Genomic DNA, 11,917 nt, shown 5'->3' with positions numbered 1-11,917 from the left:
ATGTCCTGAATGTCATCAAAATGTCTTCCTTTCAATATTTCCTTTATTTTTGGGCAAAGAAAGAAGTCATTGGGGGCCAGATCAGGTGAGTAGGGAGAGTGTTCCAATACAGTTATTTGTTTATTGGCTAAAAACTCCCTCACAGACAGTGCTGTGTGAGCTGGTGCATGGTCGTGATGCAAGAACCATGAATTGTTGGTGAAAAGTTCAGGTCGTTTAACTTTTTCACGTAGCCTTTTCAGCAATTCCAAATAGTAAACTTGGTTAACTGTTTGTCCAGTTGATACAAATTCATAATGAATAATCCCTCGGATATCAAAAAAGATTAGCAAGATTGTTGCAACAAGTTTGTGAACTTGTCAGACCCTGTATATGAATAAGTATCCAGAATACAATTAAATGATGACATATATAGTAGAAGAGGAATAATAAAATGTAATAAGGCTCCTTACACCATATATAAAAGTTAACTCAAAATGGATCAAAGACCTAATTAAGACTTAAAACTATAAAACTCCTAGAAGAAAATATAGGGCAAGACTTCATGACATTAGATTTAGTAATGATTTCTTGTATAGCACACCAAAGGCACAGGCAACAAAAGAAAAAAATAGATTTGATTTTGTGAACATTAAAAAAAAGATGTAAGGGCTCAGCTAAAAAAAAATAAATAAAAATTATGTACCAGTTGAGAGTCCATCTTGCTCCTGCCCCTGACAGACTCTCCCATTCAATTTACTAGTTTGCCAAAAACCCTGAGTGGACCATCGCTTACCATGCTGTCCTGGGTGGCACTTTTTGCTGCCACCACAATGGCCCCTTTCCAAAGATTTCAGTCCTCCTTTGTCCAGGGGTATTGCCGGCAACAAGGATCTTTCACACTGGGCAGCCATGTCTTGCCCTTATACCACCTCTCGCTGAATATGAAGGAAAAGTTTGTCATGGGCTGATCCCTGAGGAATTCTTCCAGTTTCTGTATCCTAAAAATGATGTATTGGGATCCTATGTGCTCGGAACTGGGCTTATCTTATATTTTCCATCCAAAGAAGTAAATGTGATTACTTCAGAGACCATCTCTGCCATATCAACAATAAGGCTGATTGTCTATGTAATTGAAAAATATGGTGCCTTTCTTGGGGGAATTTGCTGATAAACTCAATGAGCAAAAAATTGCCCAACTAGAAGAGGTGGAACAGGCTCCCATCAAATACATCCAGGATTGATTTGAAGAAGTCACAGCAGGCACTGTTTCAAAAACACCATTACCTTTTTGATGTCTGGAGGAATAACATTGATATGGAGTTGGAGGTTACTTACCAGAAATGGCTGCACAAAGTATGCAAGGAGGTAAAGAATTGCCTGGACATTCATATCTCTGTGCAGGATATGATGCATTGAAAGGAACAAAAGCACATGATAAACTGGGTGGAAAAGCACATGGTACAGAGCAGGAAAATGAGACAACTGCCAAGTGCATTGCAGATATAAAGCTGCTTGCAAAGAAGGCTCAAGAACAGCTAGTTCGTAAATGCATCTATGCTGATTGAGACAGTTAACTGACTAAATGAAAACTAGTCTATGTGACAAAACTAGTCTACTTTTTTGTATTGCTGTCTACAGTTTATTCCACCTAAAAACGTAAAGATTGAGCTTCATACAGTGAGAGAATTAAAGCAAGCTACTGACCACTGGAAAAAAATAATGGAGGTGCCAAAAAAATGTATACACATGACTTGTATTCATCTTTTGTTATTAGTATATATTGTGTATTACACTTTTAATACAGTATTTCCTTTCTTAAAATGTGTATACATTTTTGGCACCCTCTGTATATGCATCAAAAGAAGGTATCAACAGAGTTAAAAAGACAACCCACAGAATGAGAGAAAATATTTGCTTATTATATATCTGATAATGGATTAATATCCATAATATTTAAAGAACTCCTAAGATTCAACAACATCAGCCCAATTAAAAAAGGGCAATGGATTTGAATAGACATTTCTTAAAAAAAGATACACATATGTCTATTAAGCAAATGAAAAGGTGCTTAGCATCACCAATCATTAGGGAAATATAAATCAAAACTACAATGAGATTCTACCTCATACACATTAAGATGGCTACTATCAAAAAAATGAAAAGTAAGTGTTGGAGAGGGTGTAAAGAAATTGAAACCCTGTGAACTACTGGTGGGAATGTAAAACTGGATCAGCCACTGTGAAAAACAGTATGACAGTTCCTCAAAAATTAAAAGTATAATTACCATATGATCCAGCAACTTCATATCTGGGTATATACCTAGGAGAATTGAAAGCAGGGTGTCAGAAAAATACCTGTACACCCATGTTCATAACAGCATTATTCACAATAGCTAAAATGTGGAAGCAAACAAGTTTCATCAATGGATAAGTGTATAAACAAAATATGTCATATACATACAATAGAATATCATTCAGCCTTAAAAATGAAAGGAAATTCTGACACATGCTACAACATGGATGAAGCTTGAGGACATGGCTAAGTGAAATAAGCTAGTCACAAAAAGATGAATAGTGTATGATTGTACTTATATGAGTTACTTAGTCAAAATCATAAAGTAGAATGGTAGTTGCCAGGGGCAGTGGGAAGAGAGAAATGGGGGAATTATTGGTGAGTAGGAATAGAGTTTCAGTTTTACAAGATGAAAAGAGTTCTGGATAGGTTGGTAGTGATGACTACACACTATAAATGTATTTAACACCACTAAGCTTTACAGTTAAAAATGGCTAAGCTAGTTGAACTTTATGTTATGTATATTTTACCACAGAAAAAGAAGGAAAAAAGTGTTATAAGGCCTCCAGAGAAAGAACCAAATAAATATATGTTCAAAACTATAATAACAAATGAATAAAATAGTCCATTGTAGGAAAAATTAAAGATATTGCCAGTCTCTAATAAAAGATACAGAATTTCGATACCATATCATAAAATCATCTCAAAAAGTAGATTGTTCTAGCTCAGAGAGGCAGTTACTTATGCAGGTGTCAAGACAGATAACAGGGCTCTTGCTGACTCTTTCTCACGCACAATCTTCAACACCACTTACCTCCTTCCCCAAATAATAGCAAAATAAAATATCTGGCTAAAATGTGAGAGTATACAATACTCATATTTTTAATCAATAATTTATTTGTTAGCATCAATTGTATAAAGATAAAAGGAGAAGTAGAACAGGATTGCCAGCAATATGGAAATGTAGATGGAACCAATTGAATTTGCTGATATTGGATAGTTTTTGACCTGTACAAATGGCAGTTTCACATGGTTTGTTTAACAGATATTTGACAACTAAAAAAAATAGAATTCTAAAAAGATCTCTAAATGAAGTGCTTGACTTTATTATGTAAAGTGTGTTGAATTAACAGAATCTATTTTTAAAAAAAACTGTTGATGTGTAACTGGAGCTTTACATTCATAATATCTGTATCCAAAGAACTTTTGTACTTATCTTTAATGAGCGGGCACACTCTTCCATATAACTTTAACATGTATAATATCCCTTAAATTCTTCAGACATTTGTAGGCATAGAAATAAGTAATGACTACTACAACTAGTTTGGCTCTTTGATGAATTTGGACATTTTAATTTCTAATATGGCACAACATATTCATGTGACAGGTTTGTGAGTTTGCTGATAACATTTTAACACAATGCTTATTTCTGTGTTTTGCTGTTATTCAGCCTGGCCTAGCTCTTGGAAAACTAGAGTGTAAGAATCTGGTTTCAATTCCCATCCATTTTCATCATAACGTAGCAGACTTCTTTTTATGCTGCACATATGTGTTTGCGTACAGGGACACATTGTGGAAATGTCACATGGTTTGCTGTTCTTGGTGTGATAATACGACTTAATATAAATGCTTAATGTATCTAACTGGTTTCGGTGATGGATTGAGTTGTACCATGGTGTCACAATTCTTGATCTTTGTAATTTGTTTTATTCTTTGGATCATTTAATTTTGTTAGGCAGAGGTGTTTTATTTCCTAATGACAAAAAGAGAGCGCACTCTTCCCTAACATCTGTTCCTCCTGTGTGTCCTCTCTCCACCTCTCTCCTCTGTAACAGTAGAAGCATTAAATCTAATCTTTTGTATTCAAAGGAAGGTTTTCCTTATATTTATCTAGGGGCTGCCTTTGTCTTCCTAATTTTTAATTACGTGCAGTCAGAACTGGTTAATCTGAATTAGTATGCAAAATCCATGTTAGAACTAAATAGAAATCAGTATAGCATGTCAAAAGAACACATATAGAAAAAGGTTGAATGACTGAATTACTTTTATCACTACACAAAGAGAAATATTTCTCATTGTAATAGCACATTTGTTGTATATCCTTCCTTACTCTAACTCAGGATTTTTGAACTCAGCATCTTTGATGCTTTGCACCAAAAAATTCCTGCTTGTGGCAGCTGTCCGTGTGTTGTGGAATGTGTAGCAATCTCCCCGCCTCCGATACCAGTAGCACCCCATACCCAGTCATGGTTATCAAAACTGTCTTCTGACGTTGCCTAATGTTGCCTGGCAGCTAAAATTGCTTCAAGTTGAGAAACACTGCTGTAACAACTCTAAAACCTTAATTTAGCTATAGCAGCCAGGAAAAATAAAGCACTGATGTACATATGTATTCAAAAGTCAGTTAAAGTTGACTGTTACAGATAGTAAAAGGCCGCAGAATGTTACACAGGACTGTACTTGGCAACTGGTAAGAGGCTTGAAGGAATCTCAGTCTGCTGTCACGTAGATTGGAAGGCACCTTGTTTACGTGTTAGCACCTAATAAATGCTATACACTCAAAGACAGCCAGTTAAAAGGGCTTGTAGTGGATACGCATCAAGTACAAATAGAACTTTAGTTTTAATACATAGATGTGCTATTTACTAACAACTTACATCTGAATTTTTAAATAGTTGCCAATTGATAGGTATTAAGCCTATGATATTTCAGTCATTAAAACTATTATTTATTATAGCTGCAATGTGCTATGACAGGTGTGAGGAGAGGCACAAGAATGAACACATCACCTATCCTGGTAGATATCCACAGCCATGGCCCCTCCAGCCCCAGACTCAGACCAAGCCCTTTATCCTGGAGCCTGTATCTCAGTCTACTCTACAGGCATGACCTTACCAAAGCTAAAGGGCAACACATTGCCTGTTCCTTTTAGATATTTATATCCCAACCTACGAAAAGATGTATATATGTGTGTGTGTGTGTGTATGTGTGTGTGTGTGTATATATATATATATATATATATATATATATATATATATATATGTATATGTATGTGTGTATCTACATCTGTATGATATGTGTGTGGTTGGTATATATTTACATGACAACATAAACATTTCCTCCAAAATAAAAGTAAACAGAACAAAATTATTAACTCTTCTCTCTTAGGGTGAATTGTGAGGGAAATTGTTTTGTTCATGCCGAGCAGGATGGGAATATAAATGATAATGAGAGAGGGGATACAGTGTTACATAGGAGAGCATTTATAGTGAAGAACTGCATGGAAGAGGATTGATGAGACGCAAAGAGCCAGGCGGTGTGAGGCAAAGGCTTGGAGGTATTCAGAGGGAGGGGTTGCTGCTGAAAATTGTGAAATTTTGAATTTTTAAGAAATCAGTCTGACTTAAGAGGAAACTTCAACACAATTATTAATAATGTCAAGTATTTAACAATCAGACAGGAAACAATTAGTAAGAAGTCACTGACAATCACCATTGGTACGGTAGGTTCACCTACTAGTTCAGTTATTTCAGCCCCTTCATAGCAACCCTCAACATCCTTGCCAAAAAATTATGGGAGCAAGCGGAAAACTTGGCTCCGGAACTGGTCCTTAAACCTCCCTTTCTTTCATCTGAGCCCATAGCTTCTTACTTTTCCTTTTCCTGCATATCTGACACATTGTGGCTTTGATAATTACCTGGGACTCTCAGATCTGATGAAACAGTTAACTGAACATGTTTCTTCAGTCCTTTACCTCAGACATGAGGAATTCTGATAATTCTGAAGAAAGTAATACCCCTCTTCAGGAAACTGAGGTTATTAAGAACAAACTTTATCTAATTTTTCTTCAGGGAGAAAGAAATATTTTAGATATAGTTGTTCAGAATCTCGTCTACAAGCTGCAGAAAACATACGAAGTCCTTAAAACTTTAAAATTAATGCTATGTTTCCCATAAACTCTCATGTACTATTCAAGATTCTTTTGGTTTTAAGTGACAGAACTGGAACTGAAACTAGTCTAATTGGAATAAACAAATAACTAAAAACAAAAAAAAGATACAGGAGGGCTCATGTAACTGAATTAAAAATCCATTGGTAGATGGCTTCAGGCACTAGTAGATACAGAGATTTATAATATTTTCAAGACCTGCTCTCTCTTTTTTTCTTTCCGTTTCTTAGACATAATCTTTTTATATGGCAAGAAATAGCCATTATCAAGCCAGGATTTAAATCTTACTAGCTTACTAAATTTTATGCACCAAAAAGGATTCTTGATTATAAAATGGAAGGTAAATGCCTAACTTATGTAAAGAAAAAAAAATAAATGTATTGAAAGAAGATGCAGCAGTCTGCCAAATGATTGGGCAGTGTAGGAAACTGGCCTGGATAAACGGCATAAGTTACAGAGGCTGAGAATCCCAGATCACAGCACAGGAGGTCTCACTGAGATATGATGAAGCCACCACTAGTCACTCCCTACTACCGCTGATAACTACTAGCACTGGACAATAGAGAATTGGCTCAAAGTAACTCCTGTTCTCCAAACTAAACCCACAGAAGTCTCTGAGTATTCCTGGACAGTGGCATCAGATTGGAGTAGTCTAGGTCCTATGCCTGTGTCTTAACTTCCAGAGAGTAGCTAAGAGGTGTTATTTCCCTTCTAATTTTCATAAGTGGATCCTGATTTTAAACAAAGTCCATTCAATGAGGAGTCCATCCAAATAGAAAATATTTTCAAATGCTGTGTGGCAAAAGCTGACAAATATCTAGTAAAGCATACCCTTTTAGTGAAGAAGAAGAGAAAATAGATTTGAGTGTTTAAATACATACATGACAGATCAAAGAAGAAAGGAAATATGTGTAGGAGTTACAGGCCTTGTTGCTGAACTATTTTTGAAGCCAGAAACTGCTATTTATAAGTTCCCTTCTATAACGTACTTCATGTCTCCTTTTACATCAACTAATGGTTTTCGGAGTTAAGCTCTTTATCCAGTGGGGTTGCACAGACCATAGTTTCAGGTGTATGGCCGTCCTTGAGAACTGACTTGTATGGGCTTGCCGTAGCTTTCCATTCACTGTTATTCCTAAACATGGTAATATAAGGAGCTATCCCAAGGAATCTCTTGATTTTATCTGTGCATCTCTCCTCTTCCATTGTAAAGTTGCCATATATGTTTTTTTCCATCTGATTGTCAATAAACATAACCCTAGCAACAATATAATTTCCTTGTTGTTGTTTTTTATGAAATAACAGGTCTAGTCTCAGCTTTCAATTCAATGCAACCATTTGAGCAGTGTTCTCCTCAATCTAGAGCTTTTGTAAGTTTTCTATGTGTCATTTCATTATTCTGGAAGACCAGCTAATCATGTATGAGTTTCATGTAAAACCAATGAATCTTTGGACCACCAGCCTGGTTATTTACTTACTTTGCTATGCAATGACTTTCTAGTCATAAATAATGCTGTTAGCATAAAATGATGGCATAGAAAACAAACTGTAAGACTTCCGCTGATATGGCTTGCAGAATGATAACATCCAAATCAGAATCAATTTCTCTTCTAGTAATGGCAAATTGCTTCCCCCTAAGGTGGAAGGCATTAAAGGCAATGAGCTTGTCCCCAGGTACTGGTTGTTCTTAGACAGGGGGTTCAAGTGTGGTCACTGCTGCTGTGTATTAGGTTCTCACTGGGGTGGTAGACAGATCGGCTTATGTGACAGGATTTACATGTTCTTGAGCCAACTCCTGGCAACATATTTCTATGAGCTTCTTGGCAGTCTTTCAATTAATTTATATCTGCTTAAGCTAGCTGCTGTAAGTCTCTGTGGTTTACTATCAAGAATCCTGAGTGTCTTGGTCATTTGGTTCCCAGAATGCAGTAAGAGAATACCTCTCTTGCTATCAACGAAGGGAGACAGGGGCTTGCTTTCCAACAATTTCCACACAGTGAGGGATTGTTCTGAAACAGGGAGGGTGTTCAGGTGGTTGGAAACTATAAGTGTTTCCTATGGCTGCTATGACAAATAACCACAAATCTGATGCCTTAAAACAACTCAAGTTTATTCTTTTACAGTTCTGAAGGCCAGCAGTCCAAAATCAATTCCACTGGGCTAAAGTCAAGATATTGGCAGTGCTAGGTTTTTTCTGGAGGTTTTGAGAGGAGAATTCATTTATTTTCCTTTTACAGTTTCTAATGACTGCTGGTATACCTTGGCTTGTGGCCCCTTTCTCCGTCTTTATAGCACAGCACTTGGAACTCTGTTTCCATTGTCATGTGACTCTCTTTATGCCCCCTCTCAGAAAGACACTGATGATTGCATTTAGGACCCAACTGGGTAATCCAGGATAATATCCCATCTCAATATTCTTAATTTAATCATATTTGCAAAGTTCCTTTCATCTAAAGTAACACTCATAGGTTCCAAGGACTAGAACCTAAGTATTTTGGGGGCCAATATTCAGCTTGCCACAGAAACAGATTCTACTCCAAGGGAAAAACAAAACAAAATAAAAAACAAAACAAATAAAAAAGCCCAACTCCAAAACGAACTTTGAATGGCTTGAGTCACAAATCTATCTCTGAATCTAGGGGTAGATTGAAGATGGTCCCATCCAATTCACATACTTGTAGAATTAACCTTCTTGGGAAATGGCTAAAATTTATAAAGCATTTAATATGTGCCTATTACCCCTAAGACTTTGCTTGTATTATGTCATTTATTACTCACTATTATCTTACAAGTAAGGAACAATAATTATCTGCATTTTATAGATGAGAAAACTGAGGAATATAGAGGTAAATAACTGGTAACAAAGATACAAAGAACTGGGATATGAATCCAGGCATTTTTATTCCAAAACTTGCATGTTTAACCATGAAGTGATGCTGGGGGAAAAAAAATGAAGGACAGGCAAAACTGAAAGATCTCCACCACCATCCACGAGCCTACTATCATTCTATTGTCACAGGCTGAGTTCGCCTGAAGCAGATGCTGAGATGGAATTTGGGAAATAAGATGTTTATTAGGGATCAACATCTGTGAAAGTAGGGGGAAGGGAGCAGAATCGGGCAGAAGGAGAAGTCAAATTCTGATAAAGATTTTAAAAAGTGTTGGTGAACTCAGTAAGGATCTGGAGCAAACTCTGCCAATCAGATGGTCCTGCATTGTCCTGAAATAGCTGGACCTTAATACCCTCACCTCATTCAGTCACTAATGTGGGCTATTCTGAGAAGGGTATGACCTCAGGCAACATGGCTCTTAGCAGATGAGGCTGACACTCAAGGAGCTAAGCCAAAGGATGTCTGCTGACCTCAATTCTTACACCTGGACCGAGATCCTTTCTTGGAGGAAGATCTGGAGTGGGGCACATCTCTTTGTCTACCATACCTGCCATTTAGATCAGTTTACAACCTTGACCATATATTAGGATCATCTGGGGAACTTTTGAAAAATACCAGTGCTAGTGTCCTACCCCACTCTAACTAAATCTAAATCCCTAAGTTACGGTGTAACATCACCATTTTAATAGAATCTCCAGGATAATTCTAACGTGTAACCAAGATTGAGAATCATTAATAGAGAGCAAACCTAAGGAAGTAGGTAATTTTTTGGAACTTCCAAAATAAGAGGTAAAAAACTATCTTTAAATGACACTTGGATTGTTGAGAAATTCATTTGTAATAAGGTATCTATAAACACATATTTTCATTAGTTTTTCTATAACTATTGAATAGTTTTCATATTCACAGACATAAATAGAAACACATACAACATATACACAACTGATCATATAACTTTATATGATTTTGGCTTAAGTATTTCAGGATCTCCCTAAACTTGCTTGTATGATGTTGAAAGAAAATAGTTTTTATCCCTTTGGTCTTCAAATAGCTCTCTATGAGAAACAGTCCTTCAGCACCATTGAATCTTAGATGGATAAATTTCCAATTATCTATTTATATATGAGATTCTGACCTCACTGCTGGAAAGGTCATGCCTAGTGTGATCTCCCAGCCATATGGCTGAGAAAATGAAGTGGTAAATTTATTCTTCTGAGATACATGTTGATGCCTCAGCTAATTAGTCTTTTCCAAATTTATGTCACTGTTCTTAAAAGACATGATATGGAGAAAAATCTACGGTATTTAGTTAATAATATACCAACTTTCTTTGAAATGAAGCCAGGTAGATCAACTGGTAAACTTAATTGGGAGATGTATGAGTAAAACCTTATAATTCTGAATTATACATATTAATCACTATTGTTTTCACTTGAACTGGAATGCTTTTATAGCAAAGAATTAATTTATTTACAATTGTAATCATTATTTTAATTTTAAAAAATCCTAATTATATTTTACTGTGGTGTGTGGCTCTGCTCCTATATTTCCTGTTTCTTATGGTTTAGATCACTTTCATCTGCACTTAAAGATGTAACTCTAACTTGGATTTTGGAACCAATTCTGACTCAAAGACGTAGGCGACAAAGAAAGACCTAGCCAGTAGACTGCTGGTTTAGCGTTGTTACTGTAATGCTAATCTTGGTACATAACATGCCTCCTTTCTTTGAACTCTTAACTCTGTCTCCATTGCCTAATACCAGACCTTCCAGATGCCCAGAGATTACTTGGATTTGCTGTGACTGACTGACACTTGAATCTTTGTAACAATCAGCCCATTCCCTATTTGGAGTAAGAATATTGAGTCTTGTCTTAGCACTGACTTTTGGTAAACAGATTTCTTTGTTGTTTTACTTGTCTTTCTGTTTTCTAATAAATGAATATTTTGAGTTTGATGATATATTTTCACACTCCTGTTTCTAAGTGTCTATCCATGTCCTAGATAACATTTTCTTACACTCAGACTTTGACCATCTTAGGAGATCTTTTTGAACTCCTCAGTTTTTACAAGTACTATATACTTTTTCAATTGTTAACATTCATTATACTAATGTGACTTAAGACTTTAAACGTCACTCTCTCTCCTGGCCCAGAATTTTACTTATATATTATATATAAGTAGCAGATTTTAAATCCCCAATTTTTTATTTAAAATAATATTAATATACATAGAATGGCTAACTCAATTTATAATAATATGAATGATTGGTAAAGAACAAAATGATTTAAATAAAGAGCTCAGGGTCATTATGTTCTAAAGTATAATGTGAGTTTTTAAAAGATTGCTATTGCTAAATCATCAAGTATGGAACTGTAATCATTTACTGCCCGCCCATGACTAGTAGGCTGTTGGAAAGAGAGGTAAAATGTCTAATATAATTTGCATGGATAAAACATCTTTCAAAGTTCTGTGCTTATTTTTTATTTTATTTTTTTATAATTGGAAAGTTTTATTTTCATTTTATGAGCTTTTGTCTTTTTTTACAGTTTTTTAAAGATTTTTATCATAATACATGACAATTAAGTTCATGGATCTGTTGCTACCCTTTTTTTTATGTTAGAGAGATTATTCATTATGAATTTGTACCAACTGTACAGTTAACCAAGTTTACCATTTGGAAGTACTGAAAAGGCTGCATGAAAAAGTTAGATGAACTGAACCAACAATTCATGGCTCTTGCATCACGACAATGCACCAGCTCACATGGCACTGTCTGTGAGGGAGTTTTTAGCCAGTAAACAA

At 35.7% G+C, this 11,917-nt stretch overlaps 1 pseudogene; it reads left to right on the top strand.

The window, feature by feature from the left end:
* Positions 1-776: 776 nt before the first annotated feature.
* Positions 777-1,547, top strand: LOC109389213 (ATP synthase F(0) complex subunit B1, mitochondrial pseudogene; annotated as a pseudogene).
* Positions 1,548-11,917: the final 10,370 nt, after the last annotated feature.

Source organism: Hipposideros armiger, unplaced genomic scaffold (assembly GCF_001890085.2).
Source record: "Hipposideros armiger isolate ML-2016 unplaced genomic scaffold, ASM189008v1 scaffold_225, whole genome shotgun sequence".
Taxonomy (NCBI): domain Eukaryota; kingdom Metazoa; phylum Chordata; class Mammalia; order Chiroptera; family Hipposideridae; genus Hipposideros; species Hipposideros armiger.
The sequence above is the reverse complement of the archived record's forward strand: the minus strand, read 5'-3'. Positions and strand labels throughout refer to the sequence as shown.